Below are 14,831 nucleotides of genomic sequence, written 5' to 3'. Positions count from 1 at the left end.
CAATTATATCTGCATAAACTAAACTTTCTTCAAACTCATCTCCCCCATCATCCCATTTGACCACTGCTTCTTTAGCAATGGCTTCTCAGATGGTTCCGTGGTAAAATTCCTTCTGCCAATGCAGGAGACACAGGAGACATGGATTCAACCCCTGGGTTGGGAAGATCCTCTGGAGGAGGGAATGGCTACCCACTCCAGTATTTTTCCTTGGAGAATCCCATGGACAGAGGAGACCAGGGTCGCAAAGAGTCAGACACGACTGAGCAACTGAGCACGTATTCTTCAGAAACACTAATCCAATAATAAGTGTGAGAGCAGGAGAGTCTTGCTTGACAATGATGTATTTACCTTGGGAGGGCACAGTTATTTGTGCGAGATAGAATAAGATTTTAACAAGTTTAAAACAATGAGGACTATGGTTTCTGAGGAGTAAACTTTCAGATGGAAGTAGAAAGATATAGGTGGATTTTTAATAATGATTGTATTTTAATTTTTTACATTCATTTAACAAATATCCATTGTTATTAATTGATTGACAGCTACATGCTGGACACGTATTTATTTTTCCAAAAAGGAAAGGGCAGACAACAATGACAAAAGAATAGGTTAAATATGGACAATGGGAGGGAAAGTGGTGTTAAGAGTAGGAAGACATTAAGTTTCTTTGAATGTATCTTTTTACATAATTTTTGCTTTTGGATCATGTTAAAAGTTTTACTTATTCATTAAATAATATTAAATCTCAAATTCTTGAAAACAAACAAATTAAATTCAAAACAGAAACAAATATGTAACTTAAACAAATATAAATTTAATCACAGCAAAAAAAGGAGAGGATTTAACTTAAATAGCACTTAATAAAAATGCACTGTATCTCCTCAATGGACTATATACTAAAGATATGCATACTAAAATTTGTTATTATTAAGGTACTTTAATAACAATTTAAAGACACTTACTCCTTGGAAGAAAAGTTATGACCTACCTAGACAGCATATTAAAAAGCAGAGACATTACTTTGCCAACAAAGGTCTGTCTAGTCAAAGCCTTAGTTTTTCTGGTAGTCATGTATGGATGTGAGAGTTGGGCTATAAAGAAAGTTGAATGCCGAAGAATTGATGATTTTGAAATGTGGTGTTGAAGAAGACTCTTGAGAATCCCTAGGACTGCAAGGAGATCCAACCAGTCCATCCTAAAGGCAATCAGTCCTGAATATTCATTGGAAGGACTGATGTTGAAGCTGAAACTCCAATACTTTGGTTACCTGATGTGAAGAGCTGACTCATTTGAAAAAATCCTGGTGCTGGGAAAGATTGAAGGAAGGAGGAGAAGGGGAGGACAGAGGATGAGACGGTTGGATGGCGTCATCAACTCAATGGGCTTGAATTTGAGTAAACTCCGCGAGTTGGTGATGGACAGGGAGGCCTGGCATGCTGCAGTCCATGGGGCCACAAAGAGTTGGACATGACTGAGTGACAGAACTGAACTGAACTGAATAGCAATTTAAAATTTACTGTGATATAATAGACTTGAGCAAACACATGTATATGCCAATATTGTTCAAGATAAGTGTTATTATTATCAAGAAGGCAGATTTGAATTATTGAATAGAAGAATAATTTTGAGGGGATCATATATATTCATTTATATTCCCTAGATGTGATAGGCTTCCCTGGTGGCTCAGAGGGTAAAGAGTCTGCCTGCAATGTAGGAGACCTGGTTTTGATCCCTGGGTTGGAAAGATCCCCTGGAGAAGGAAATGGCAACCCACTCCAGTATTCTTGCCTGGAGAATCCCCATGGATAGCAGAATCTGGTGGGCTACAGTCCATGGGATCGCAAAGAGTTGGATACCACTGAGCGATTTCACTTTTACTTTTCCCTAGATTTGTCCATTTTAGTGACCTAGAATCATTGATAGCCAAGGAACAAAATGGAAAATGAATCCATATTTCTTGTTTTCTAAATACCAGTCTCCATTATAAAGAAGAGGGACTCAAAGAAGAAATGGAGTAGTTAATATTTAAAGAAAAGTATCAGGTGAGATTGGGACCTCTCTTTTGTCATGAAGCTAAGAGAGTGCTCAAGAAAATATTGGAAAATGTCCAAAGGACAAAGAAATCAACTTAATAGCATTTCCACAAACTGAATATGGATATCACATATTATTGGTCAGCTTTGATTTAAACTCAAATATATCTGACTTTAACGCATATAGTCTTATCCTTCACACTGCTGCTGCTGCTGCTAAGTCACTTCAGTTGTGTCCGACTTTGTGCGACCCCATAGACAGCAGCCCACCAGGCTCCGCCATCCCTGGGATTCTCCAGGCAAGAACACCGGAGTGGGTTGCCATTTCCTTCTCCAATGCACGAAAGTGAAAAGTGAAAGTGAAGTCACTCAGTTGTGTCTGACTCTTAGCGACCCCATGGACTGCAGCCTACCAGGCTCCTCTGTCCATAGGATTTTCCAGGCAAAAGTACTCACACTAGTTTATTTTAATTCAAATTGTGAGTGGCAACTCATTAATGAGCTATGTAATCACTTATTGTGTCATAACCAGAATTTTAAAATGTTAAATGAAAGATATATATAGATATATATTCAAATGTATTGGTAAACTTCAAAGCATATCTTTAATAAGACTTGTATGATAAATAATAGAATAGTCACATACTCAAAAATACATAGTCTTAATAACATAAATGTTAGTAAATATAACTTGGTAAAAAAAAGGATGTGAACACAATGTATACAATTTTTACATGGTATTTTATTTACACAGATAGCTTCATGGTTTCATTTTCATGAACTAACTAAAACCAATATTAAAAAATCAACTTTTATATTGCTGGTGCCTCCTTCTGTCACACTGAATTTATTATTTTAAAGCGACTGAAATATGAAAGACCTAAGTCACAGTGCTTTTCTTTCCCACAGACCCACTAACTCAACACACTCAAGAGAAGTGTATCTGTTGGTAAAGTATTAAAATTTTCTGGTACATTCTAAAATATAGTTGGAAATATAAATAAACAGTTTTATGTGGTCAACGATAGAATGCTTCCAACGTTAGTCAGCCACAGTCTACGGGCAAGGTTAGATTTTGACTCTTATTGGCCATATTATTTTCCCAGGGGGTGTGCATTTCTGAAGAAATAATGAAGCCTGATTAGGACAGGTCTTAAAGCAAGGATAGGTAAAATGAATTTTTCTTTAACCTGAAGAATGGGGAAAATGGAGGTTGGTTGTTACGGAAAATCCATGATTTGATTTTCTTTAATTTTAATTTTTAAAAAATTTTATGGGGGAATAGTTGATTTACAATGTTGTGTTAGTGTACAGTAAAGTGACATCCAAATTGTAATTTAAAAAAGGTCAAATTTTCATGTATTTTTTCATTCAATATAAATATTCAAGCATATATAAGAGAAATGGGAAGTAGGATGCTGGTAGTTTTATGGCATGCAGTGGTATCAATTAATCAGTCAACCTGATGCTGATTGTGATAAAACACCAACTGAAGCAAGTTTCATAGGAGTCCTAATGGCAACTTGATTGATTGTTGTGGCAATAATGAAGATTACAAAGATTTCCTTATGAGATGGGTTCTGGAGAATGAACTATAGTATTTATGCTGAAAATGAAAGCTCAGGTCCATTAACTCTTAGCACAAGTCACAAGTTTTGAATGAGAAATCCTCAATGATGCCCTTTAAAGAATCTCTTATTATCTACAGACATAGAACTGATACTGTATAAAAAGAAACACAACATTTAATTGTGTAAGTAGTTGAATTATATCTTAGTTGAATTGATAGTCTTAACAAGATTCCCATGAAAAATAAGCACATTGATTGGGACAGAATGGGATCCTGAAACTTCTAATGGGGGCACTTGGTGGACTCACATGAAACTGATAATCTCCAATCTTTAAGTCAGTGTTAGCATCTTTTGCTAGGTAGAGCTTGTTCTTGGCATCTGAGAAAATTAACCTTCAATGGTTTTAAAACCCTGTGAAAACACTATGGTATATGTCATGGAAAAGGAATGTATACTCTCCTCACGACCAACTGGAAATATCCCTTTTACCACTAGACTCATAAATAGAATGAAAACTCAGTATGCTTCAAGAGTATGAGTACTACAACCTAACAGAAGAAAACTTACCAAATTGTTAATATATACCTGCAGAAGAGTATGTGTGGAGTGGATTCTAAAGCTGAAAGACCAATGAAGCTAAAATATAATACACAATTGGACCAAACTCAACCATATGCATACATTTAGTAGAGATTCCATATTTTATGATTTGGCTCTTTATCTGGAGGTAGATCTAAATTTTAATTGTTTGATTAACTGATACTTAGATAAAATTTAATTTGTTAATGTTGAAATGTCAGAGCTTCCCTGGCATGATGTAAAGGGGATTCAGATAATCTGGGATTAGAATGCATGCCTGGATTCATTATCTGTGTGTTGCACACTTACCTGCCACAAGTATACTTCATGAGAAAGTTTGTAAAAGATTGTCTTTACCAACACATTGAAAAATATATTTGTGATGGAGCAATAATATCCTTTAAATTTTTGGCTGCTCTCCTTTACAGAGCTATTATGGTTATAGGGCATGTGGCTGTAGTCCCTGACTTCAACAGGGTGACAGCATCCTAGAAGAGCAGAAGCCAGGAGTTAGCACTTAATCACCAAAGACTGTTGTTATTTAGTCGCTAAGTCATGTTGAACTCTTTTGCGGCCCCATGGACTGTAGCCCACTAGACTGCTCTGTCCCTGGGATTTTCCAGGCAAATACTGGAGTGGGTTGTCATTTCCTTCTTCAGAGGATCCTCCCCATCCAGGGATCGAAAAATGTGTCTCCTGCATTGGCAGGTGGATTCTTTACCACTGAACTACCTGGGAAGCCTAATCACCAAAGACAAGCCTGGCTGATTTAGCATGAAAGGAAGGAGACACACACTGAGAATGTCATTCTTGGGCCAAGAAGACATTCTTGGCCCATGTAGACTTTTGGCAGTGCTGAATTGAATACTGTGTCCTTAGGAAGGAAACGTATGTGTGGTCTACTAGACTATTTCTTAATCTAGGTAAGAAGAGCTTCAGAATGGTTGGGACTTGGCAGTGATGTTTGTAAGAGGAATGAAGGTGTTTTCTAGGCTGAGAAAAGCGTTCAAGATCTTGTTTAGTGTGTTGGTTACATGTATACATTTATCAAACCTTGTTAAGCTGTCCACCTTGGTACACATGCTTTTCATCTTTTTATTTTTGTTAGTTTTATCTCATAAAATAAACAATAAAGTGTTTTATCACTGATAAAATTATATAATAAGCCATCATTCCTATTTTTCTCAGGCACATCCCCACTTAACCCAAGCTTGTTTCTGTTCTCATCTCATACCACTTACTCCACGAGAAAACTGCACTTTACTCCAGTTGCAGTTGCTTATATTCTAAGCCTTTCAACATGTCAAGACACTCCCAGACCAAGCTTTTTTTTTTAATCCTCATATCTGCAATATTGTTCCCCTAATGTTGAGAACGGACTTCCCTGGTAGCTCAGATGGTAAAGCGTCTGCCTACAATGCGGGAGACCTGGGTTCAATCCCTGGGTCGGGAAGATCCCCTGGAGAAGGAAATGGTAACCCACTCCAGTACTCTTGCCTGGAAAATTCCATGGATGGAGGAGCGTGGTAGGCTACAGTCCGTGGGGTCGCAAAGAGTCAGACACGACTGAGCAACATCACTTTCACTTTCAATGTTGATAACATCAAAGATGATAATAATAATACCTAATATTGTAAGTTAATATCGTAAGTGTCACGCTTTAGTAGGTAAGTACTTTTACCATTACCTTTTTATAGATATAGAAATTGTAGTATGAGGTATTATTTAAACTTTCCAAAGTAGTCCAACTAGTAAGTGACAGAACAGGATTTAAGCAATCTGGCTCCAGAGAAAAATATCTAAACAGATAGAAATGTTGTTATCTACCCCTATTCATTCAAGTCTCTGCTTAGCTGTTACTTTGTCAAGAGACATTCTAAATCTGAGTTCCATGGTCCTTTAATGCTATCTTCTTACTATGACTTATATTCATTATAAATTATATTAACAGCTAACACATATGTTTATACATTCGTATATCTACTGTTTCTACTAGAACGAACGCTGTATAAGAGCTAAGACCTCAAGTATTTTATTATCAGTTATTAGATCTATATAGATATATAACAGATCTACAATACCTAGAATAGTACCTAGCTAATTGTATGCGCCCTATGAAAACTGAATTAATTTTGTGAACAGAACTATATAAGTCAGTATTATTGCATCCATTTTAAAGAAAAATAAATTGTAAAATAGCAGAGCTCTGCGAAATGTCAAATAATGATAAGTTAATCGTTATATTGGGAGTAATATAAAAATGGTTTTATGTAACATAAAACACCATACTCTTTTAAATTTTTAATTAATTGATTTATTTTAATTGGAGGCTAATTACTTTACAATATTGTAGTGGTTTTTGCCATACATTGACATGAAACAGCCTTGGGTGTACATGTGTCCCCCATCCTGAACCCTCCTCCCACCTCCCTCCCCATCCCATCCCTCAGGGTCATCCCAGTGCACCAGCCCTGAGCGCCCTGTCTCATGCATCGAACCTGGACTGGCAATCTGTTTCACATATGATAAGATACATGTTTCAATGCTATTCCCTCAAATCATCCCATTCTCACCTTCTTCCACAAAGTCCAAATGTCTGTTCTTTATATCTGTGTCTCTTTTGCTGCCTCACATATAGGGTCATCGTTACCATCTTTCTACATTCCATATATATGCATTAATATACAGGATTGGTGTTTTTCTCTCTGACTTACTTCACTCTTTATAATAGGCTCCAGTTTCATCCACCTCATTAGAACTGATTCAATTGCATTCCTTGTGTATATTCCATTGTGTATATGTACCACAGCTTTCTTATCCATTCATCTGCTGATGGACATCTAGGTTGCTTCCATGTCCTGGCTATTGTAAACAGTGCTGCAATGAACATTGGCGTACACGTGTCTCTTTCAATTCTGGTTTCCTTGGTGTGTATGCCCAGAAGTGGGATTGCTGGGCTATTTGGCAGTCCTATTTCCATTTTTTAAAGGAATCTCCACACTGTTCTCCATAGTGGCTGTACTAGTTTGCATTCCCACCAACAGTGTAAGAGGTTTCCCTCTTTTCCACACCCTTTCCAGCATTTATTGTTTGTAGACTTTTTGATAGCAGTCATTCTGACTGGCGTGAGATGGTACCTAATTGTGGTTTTGATTTGCATTTCTGTTATAATGAGTGATGTTGAGCATTTTTTCTAAATATCATTTGTTAATATAATTTATCTGTCTTCTTAACTGGTTTAAGCCTATCAAATTATTCCATGATGGTCTCTGACCAATAGAAATTCATTTGACTCTAATTTTCTCATGCTTCTATAAAGCAAATTTCTCATATCCTTTAGATCTTGTTTTTTCTCAGATTTATTTTGTGTTCTGATCTTTCCATATATACTTGTTTTGTCATCCTGATAAAATGAGAAGCACAAGGTGTATTGCTGGCATAAATAAGAACATTCTGTAAACATTAGATACTTTACATAGAAGACAAATCATAGAAAGCTGATGTAAGGAACCATCCCAAGCATAGTGGGTTCACAATGACCTCCAATACTTGGGGACAACATCAGCACTTGGTAAGTTTGGCAACTTCTTTCATTGTCAAAGTCAAAACCTCTGAAGAAAAAGGAGCAGAAGTACATTTATTCATAAATATATGTGTGCTCAGTTGCTTAGTCATGTCCTACTCTTCACCGTAGCCCATGGGATTTCTGTCCATGGGATTTCCCAGGCAAGAATACTGGAGGGGGGGTTCCCATTTCCTTTTCCAGGGGATCATATAGACCCAGGGATTGAATCTTCATCTCCTGTGTCTCCTGCATTGCAGGCAGATTCTTTACCACTGAGTCACCCAGGATAATGATTAAAACCAAAGACAATTGCCAGTAATTTTTACCATTCTTTTCTGTGGAATCATTTTAATCCTTGCCTTTATCCTATGAAGTGAAGTCGCTCAGTTGTGTCTGACTCTTTGAGATCCCATGGACTGTAGCCTACCAGGCTCCTCTGTCCATGGAATTCTCCAGGCAAGAATACTGGAGTGGGTTGCCATTTCCTTCTCCAGGGGATCTTCCTGACCCAGGGATCGAACCCAAGTCTCCCGCATTGCAGGTAGATGCTTTACCGTCTAAGCAGCCTTCAACAAAACACCTAAAATATCAAAAATAGGTTTTAAAAAACTTAGTCAATTAGGGAAGGAAGAGGTAAATATATTTGGGTAAGAATTTTTTTTACAGAAAGAGACTCACCGATTTAGAGAATGATCTTATTATTGCTGGGGGGTAGGATGAGGGGATGGGGGAAGGGATAGTTAGGGATTTGGGGATGGACATGTACACACTGCTATGTTTAAAACAGATAATCAGGGCTGGAGGTGGGGTGGAACGGTCTTGCCTCTAGGTTGTCTGGTTTCTGGGCTGCAGGGTCTTGGCGGGTCGTGACTCGTTGGTTGTGGCAGATGCCGGAGGAGCGTCGTTCCCGCCGCTTGGCGGCCCCTGTGTCAAGATGAACGCTTCAGCGCCGCTCGGGGGCCCACTCCCCCGCCGCCCAAGGGCCCGGCCGCCGCGCTGCCTCCAGGTTCTGCCGCGCGGGCCCTGCACGTGGAGCTGCCGTCTCAGCAGGTTACAGCTGGACTCTCTCAGCTGGGACTGAGGAGAACACCTGCCAAGCTTTTAACATGTGGCTGCTTGGCATCCTCACCGAGGGATGACTGAATTCTGAGGAAGAGCATCCAATAAAGAGGACCAGTGGTGTCTTAGACATCTTAGGAACATTGCTGCCCGAAACATTGTTAATAGGAATGGCCATCAGCTCCTTGATACCTACTTCACACTTCACTTGTGTAACACTGAAAAGGTATACAAAGAATTTTATAGGAGTGAAGTGATTAAGAATTCCTTGAATCCAACATGGTGGAGTCTTGATTTTGGAATAATGCCCGACCATCTGGATACATCTGTGTCTTGTTTTGTGGTGAAGATATGGGGTAGAAAGGAGAACATCTACCAGCTGTTGATTGAATGGAAAGTCTGTTTGGACAGGCTGAAATACCTGGGTCAGCAGATTCATGCCTGCAACCAGAATGAAATCATTTTTGGGCTGAATGATGGCTATTATGGTGCTCCATTCAAACATAAGGGTTATTCAAATGCTCAGAAGAATATTCTTCTTCAGGTGGATCAGAACTGTGTGAGCAATTCTTATGATGTCTTCTCTTTGCTGCGGCTTCATAGAGCCCAGTATGCAATTAAACAGACTCAGGTAACTGTTCAGAAAATTGGAAAGGAAATTGAAGAAAAACTAAGACTCACATCTACAAGAAATGGGCTGAAAAGGAAAGTGAGTGCCTGCAATTAAAAATTTTGGTGCTTTGAAATGAACTGGAAAGACAGAAGAAAGCTTTGGGACGGGAGGTTGTATTGCTGCATAAAGAACAAATTGCATTACAGGACAAAGGAAGTACATTTTCAGCTGAGCACCTCAAGCTTCAACTCCAAAAGGAATCCGTAAATGAGTTGAGAAAGGAGTGTACTGTGAAAAGAGAACTCTTTCTGAAGACTAATGCTCAGTTGACAATTCATTGCAGGCAGTTACTTACTGTCTGAGCTTTCCTGCATTTACCCTATTGATTTGAATGAGCATAAAGATTACTTTGTATGTGGTGTCAAGTTGCCCAAATCTGAGGACTTCCAAGCAAAAGATGATGGGAGCATTGCTGTTGCCCTTGGTTATACTGCACATTTGGTATCTGTGATCTCCTTTTTCCTACAAGTGCCCCTCAGATATCCTGTAATTCATAAGGGATCTAGATCAACAATCAAAGATAATATTAATGACAAGCTGACTGAAAAGGAGAGAGAGTTTCCATTATACCCAAAAGGAGGAGAGAAGTTGCAGTTTGATTATGGTGTCTATCTTCTGAACAAAAATATAGCACAGCTAAGATATCAACATGGACTAGGGACTCCAGACTTGAGGCAAACCCTTCCTAACCTGAAAAACTTCATGGAGCACGGACTAATGGTCAGGTGTGAGAGACATCACACCTCCAGCGCAATCCCTGTTCCAAAGAGACAAAGCTCCATATTTGGGGGTGCAGATGTAGGCTTTTTTGAGGGGATCCCTTCACCAGACAAAGGATATTGGAAACGGGACAGTTTAGAGAATGAGAGACTCCAGTACAAAACCCCTCCCTCCAGTTACAACTCTGCACTAGTCCAGCCTGTGACCCCTGTGCCTTCCACGGGAGAATCTGACAGAAAGACAGTGTCTCTGTCAGATCTGGGTGACAGCTTAAATGGAGGCCACATGAGTGTGAACACTAGCCAGGAGCAGGGACAAGCCCTCTCGCGGCCTCCGGCCACAATCAACGGCACCCTCCTGCCTGGTGAGTAGGCCAGCTTGTCTGGCGCCCAGTTCCCCGGGGGCTTCCACCCAGTCTCGGAAGCCGAGTTCTGCTGCACCGTGGAACAAGCAGAAGAGATCATCGGAATGGAAGCCACAGGCTTCACCTCAGGCGATCAGGTGGAAGCATTTAACTGCATCCCCGTGGACAGAGCTGTGGCAGTGGAGTGTGATGAACAAGTTCTGGGAGAATTTGAAGAGTTCTCCCGAAGGATCTATGCACTGAACGAAAACGTATCCAGTTTCCGCAGGCCACGCAGGAGTTCTGATAAGTGAAGCCAGCGGACAGATGGTAGGACCAGGATGGAGTCACTGCTTGAAATGAGGATAAAGCTGCACTGGTTACCTTTTGTAGTGATTATGACACAAAATGAATATTAATGGAGGATATTCCTCAGAAAAATAGACTTTGTGAATCAAGGAGGGACTCAGGATCATTGTGTATCAATGGGCCAGAAAATGTTAGATTTTGCTTGCAGGCCTGACAATTGTTTTAAGGCAAAAGTCACTCTCTAGCTTGAGTCACCTTATAGGCATTTGTCTGCTTTTTTATTTACACTTGTATATTATCCTCAGAGGGAAGATGATAATATATAAATAATATAATGAACTCGCCTTTAGATTCTCATAGCATTTGCCCTCAGCATAGTTTATGAAACTTTTGGGAAAATTGAATATTCAGTAAAAGGTCTCCACCATTGACTGAAGGATCTTTGGCCATCCATTAGATTGATGTGCAAGAAGCACAATGGTCTCCTATATAAAGGCCCATTGGCCTCTGCCCCCAGGCTCCATAGTCAAACCAGCTATTATGCCATTGGCATGGTAGATGCCTTGTGCATCCTGACCACAGAAGATAACACATTCGCTGGTTCTTTAATGCAGTTGCCATGACCTCCCACCTCTTTCAGTCAGCCGTACCCTTGATGCAGCCCTCAGATTATATGAAAAACCTCACCTCTGGAGGATCCCAAGGGACCCTCAAGGACCCTCCCCGCCAAAGTTACTATAGTCAGACAGCATGAAGTTCCCTCTGGGGGCCAAAGTTTTTATGTGGGCAGATGCTGTTGTCAAAAACCGGGTGTGCTTTCTGGGAATGCACTCACCGTATAGAAATCCCTATATGTAAATCCCATGTTAATTTATTAAATTTCAGTTGGAAAGGAGGCATTGCGTATGATGAAATATACGTAGGGAGTCAGGCTGTCCAGTGTGCAAACTGCAAGGCAGTTGATGTAGTTGGCTTCAGAGACTAGATGAGGCATAGAATACTATTGGTGTGTGTGCAGTTGCATAAATATTAAATTATGTTTTTGAAGTTCATTGTCATTCCTGGAGCTCAGATTTCATTTGCTATTGCTGTGTGCTTTATATACCCAAGGACATTGCCTCAGGGTTGCAAGCTCTTTAAGGAGATTTTATGCTTCTATCCATGTATTATATAGAAGAATAAAAATTGAGTTTACTTCAAAAAAAAAAAAACAGATAATCAACAAAGACTTACGGTATAGCACAAAAAACTCTGCTTAATGTTATGTGGCATCTTGGATGGGAACAGAGTTTGGGAGAGAACAGATACATGTATCTGTATGGCAGAGTCCCTTCACTGTTCACCTGAAACTCACTACATTGTTAATAGGTCATACCCCAATGCAAAATAAAAAGTTTTAAAAAATTAAATAATAAAATAGATAACTAAAAAAGGAATTTATTTTATTGTTTTAAACATTATAATGTATATTTCAATTTTGATTACCCTCCACATTACCAGATTCTCTGTTAGGGATTTGAGATTTTTGCAGTATTTAAGATAGTCACCATCTCTGCCCTCATTCTGCTTAGAAACTAGCTTTGATGACAGTGATGCACAAATGCTTACCAGTATGAAGGAGACTCCAAATGATTGATCAATATTCTGGAAATGTAGCACCAGGGAAGATTAACAGGATTTTCTCACTCTGCTGTTTTGGTGAAGTATGTTTAGGCTGAGAGGAAAAAGATAATTAGGGGAAAGCTAAGGAAAATATTGATTATTGGGAGACAGCATTAGTGCCAGAAAATGTAGCTATCATGTAGATCCTCAGGTGGGGAAGATAATATCATTTTCGAACAATGAAAAAAAAAAAAGAGTGTCAATGTTTGTGAACAATAAGTGTGGAGCATTAAAGCTAGATCATTTAGGGAATTTTAGAGAATTAATTCTAGACTTTGGACTTTATTCCAATTACTATGAAAAACTTTGGAGACATTGAAGTTCACATTTGCCTTATGAAATTATCAGACAAAACACAGTGAAATAAGTTGGTTGGTGAGTTAACAACGGATTCTGCCTGCTCAGTTGCTCAATTGTGTCCAATTCTTTGTGACCCCATGGACTATAGCCCACCAGATTCCTCTGTCTATGGAATCTCCAGGCAAGAATACTGGAGTGGATTGCCATTTCCTTACTCCAGGGTGTCTTCCCAACCCAGGGACCAAAACAGCATCTCCTGCATTGACAGGCGGATCCTCTACTGCTGAGTCACCTGAGAAGACCCTAACAATGGATGATGTGCCTCATTTTCTTTTAGATATTTTTCCTCTTTTTAAATTGGGATATAATTGTTTTACAATGCTGTGCTAGTTTCTGCCATACAATGAAGTGAATCAGCCCTCTAGGTCATCACAGAGGGCCAAGCTGAAAAAACAAAAAAACAGAAAAACAGATGATGAGAACCAGTTAGAGAACATCCTTTAAGGTGAAAGATGTTGGAAGGTCTGACTATATTTAATGTAATGGCAAGCAAATATTTATGGTTAACTGTTTATTACGGTGCTAAAATATAGAATAATTTGAACCATATTGGAGCTTTTTTAAAAGAAAAGCAAAGTTTATTTTATTTTTAAAACTCAAATTGCCTGCCAAGTTTTTGATGAGTAGAGAATACAAAGTACCTAGCACTGAGTAAAAGATAGCTTGGGAGCCAAGATTAAAAACACACACACGCACACACACACACAATTATTTTTAAGGGCATTCAGGACTCCAGGTTGTGATGTGGAATGAGTACTACGTTTAAATGCTTTTTTCATTTATCTTTTATTTTTGTTTCTCTAATATTTAATATTGTTCCTATTGTATAGAATAAATATGTATTTATAAATATGTGGATCATTGTTAAATTTGTATGAATACATAAATAAATGTATTAATAGTAAATAACTAAGCCAAAAATTATATATGATGTTAGAATATTGGGGCCCAATTTAAACAAGTTGTTCTACAGGAGATTAAATCAAGTTCACATGGTTCTGGTTTAGTCAAAACTATCTGTATTAAACATACACTTGCTGTATTAAACTTAGAGCACATTTTAACTGGGATATTAAAGAACTAATATTTACTCAGAAGGAAATCATGGTGATCAAAAAAACTCCCAGTCTGGGGAGTCAGAAAAGCTTTATTTTTCTTTTTAAGCATTATTTAAGTTTATTCTTTCATTTGTCTGCAAACATATATTTGTGGGAAGATTTCTCTTCTTGACCTTATGATGTAAAAAGCTAGAAGGAGCACTGTTTCCAACTTAGCAACATGTACTGGATAATCTTAAAACCCACAACCTTTTTTTTTTTTTTTAAGATGTTTCTGATGTGGACTGCTTTTAGTCTTATTGTATTGTTATAATATTGCTTCTGTTCTATGTTTTTGGTTTTTTTGGCCTTGAGGCATGTGGGATCTTCAGTGCCCCAATCAGAGACTGAACCCACACCCCCTGCATTGGAAGGTGAAGTGTTAACCACTGGACCACCAAGGAAGTCCCTAAAATCACAGTCTTTCTTGAATTCTGTGAGAGGTGAGGTCCCACTGAAACCAACTAACCCAAAATTGAAGGGAAGATAGATGTCACTAAGGAGAGACTGGACAAGCAGACTTGCTCATCTGGAGCAGCTGCTGGATTTTAGATGACTATAGGAATAACAGAGCTAAAAAATGTGGTAGAGTTCTTATAGCTACTTGTGGACCAATATGAAAGTAGGGACATCCTGAGCTGCACAAACATAAAGGGGATTCCTGCCTCCAAGAAAGCTCTTTTTCATGGGCCTCAACAAGGGCCCAACAAGAAAAACTGGGGCAAAGCTGGAAAACTGAGGAAGCCTCCTCTTGAGAAAGACCTAGTGAAGGGCCACCATGCTGCTGCAGGAAGGAAGACGCCCTTGCATCTCCTGTGTCATCCTGGAACAGACGGAGGATGAGCAGCTAATTCCCTCCCCCT

The 14,831-nt window shown here is 38.9% G+C and overlaps 1 pseudogene; it reads left to right on the top strand.

Annotated features, from left to right (window-relative positions):
* Positions 1–8,679: 8,679 nt before the first annotated feature.
* On the top strand, positions 8,680–10,854 carry LOC129560133 (UV radiation resistance-associated gene protein-like; annotated as a pseudogene).
* Positions 10,855–14,831: the final 3,977 nt, after the last annotated feature.

Source organism: Moschus berezovskii, chromosome 16, assembly GCF_049115385.1.
Source record: "Moschus berezovskii isolate FMDL1 chromosome 16, NW_MosBer_1.0, whole genome shotgun sequence".
NCBI lineage: Eukaryota > Metazoa > Chordata > Mammalia > Artiodactyla > Moschidae > Moschus > Moschus berezovskii.
The sequence above is the reverse complement of the archived record's forward strand: the minus strand, read 5'-3'. Positions and strand labels throughout refer to the sequence as shown.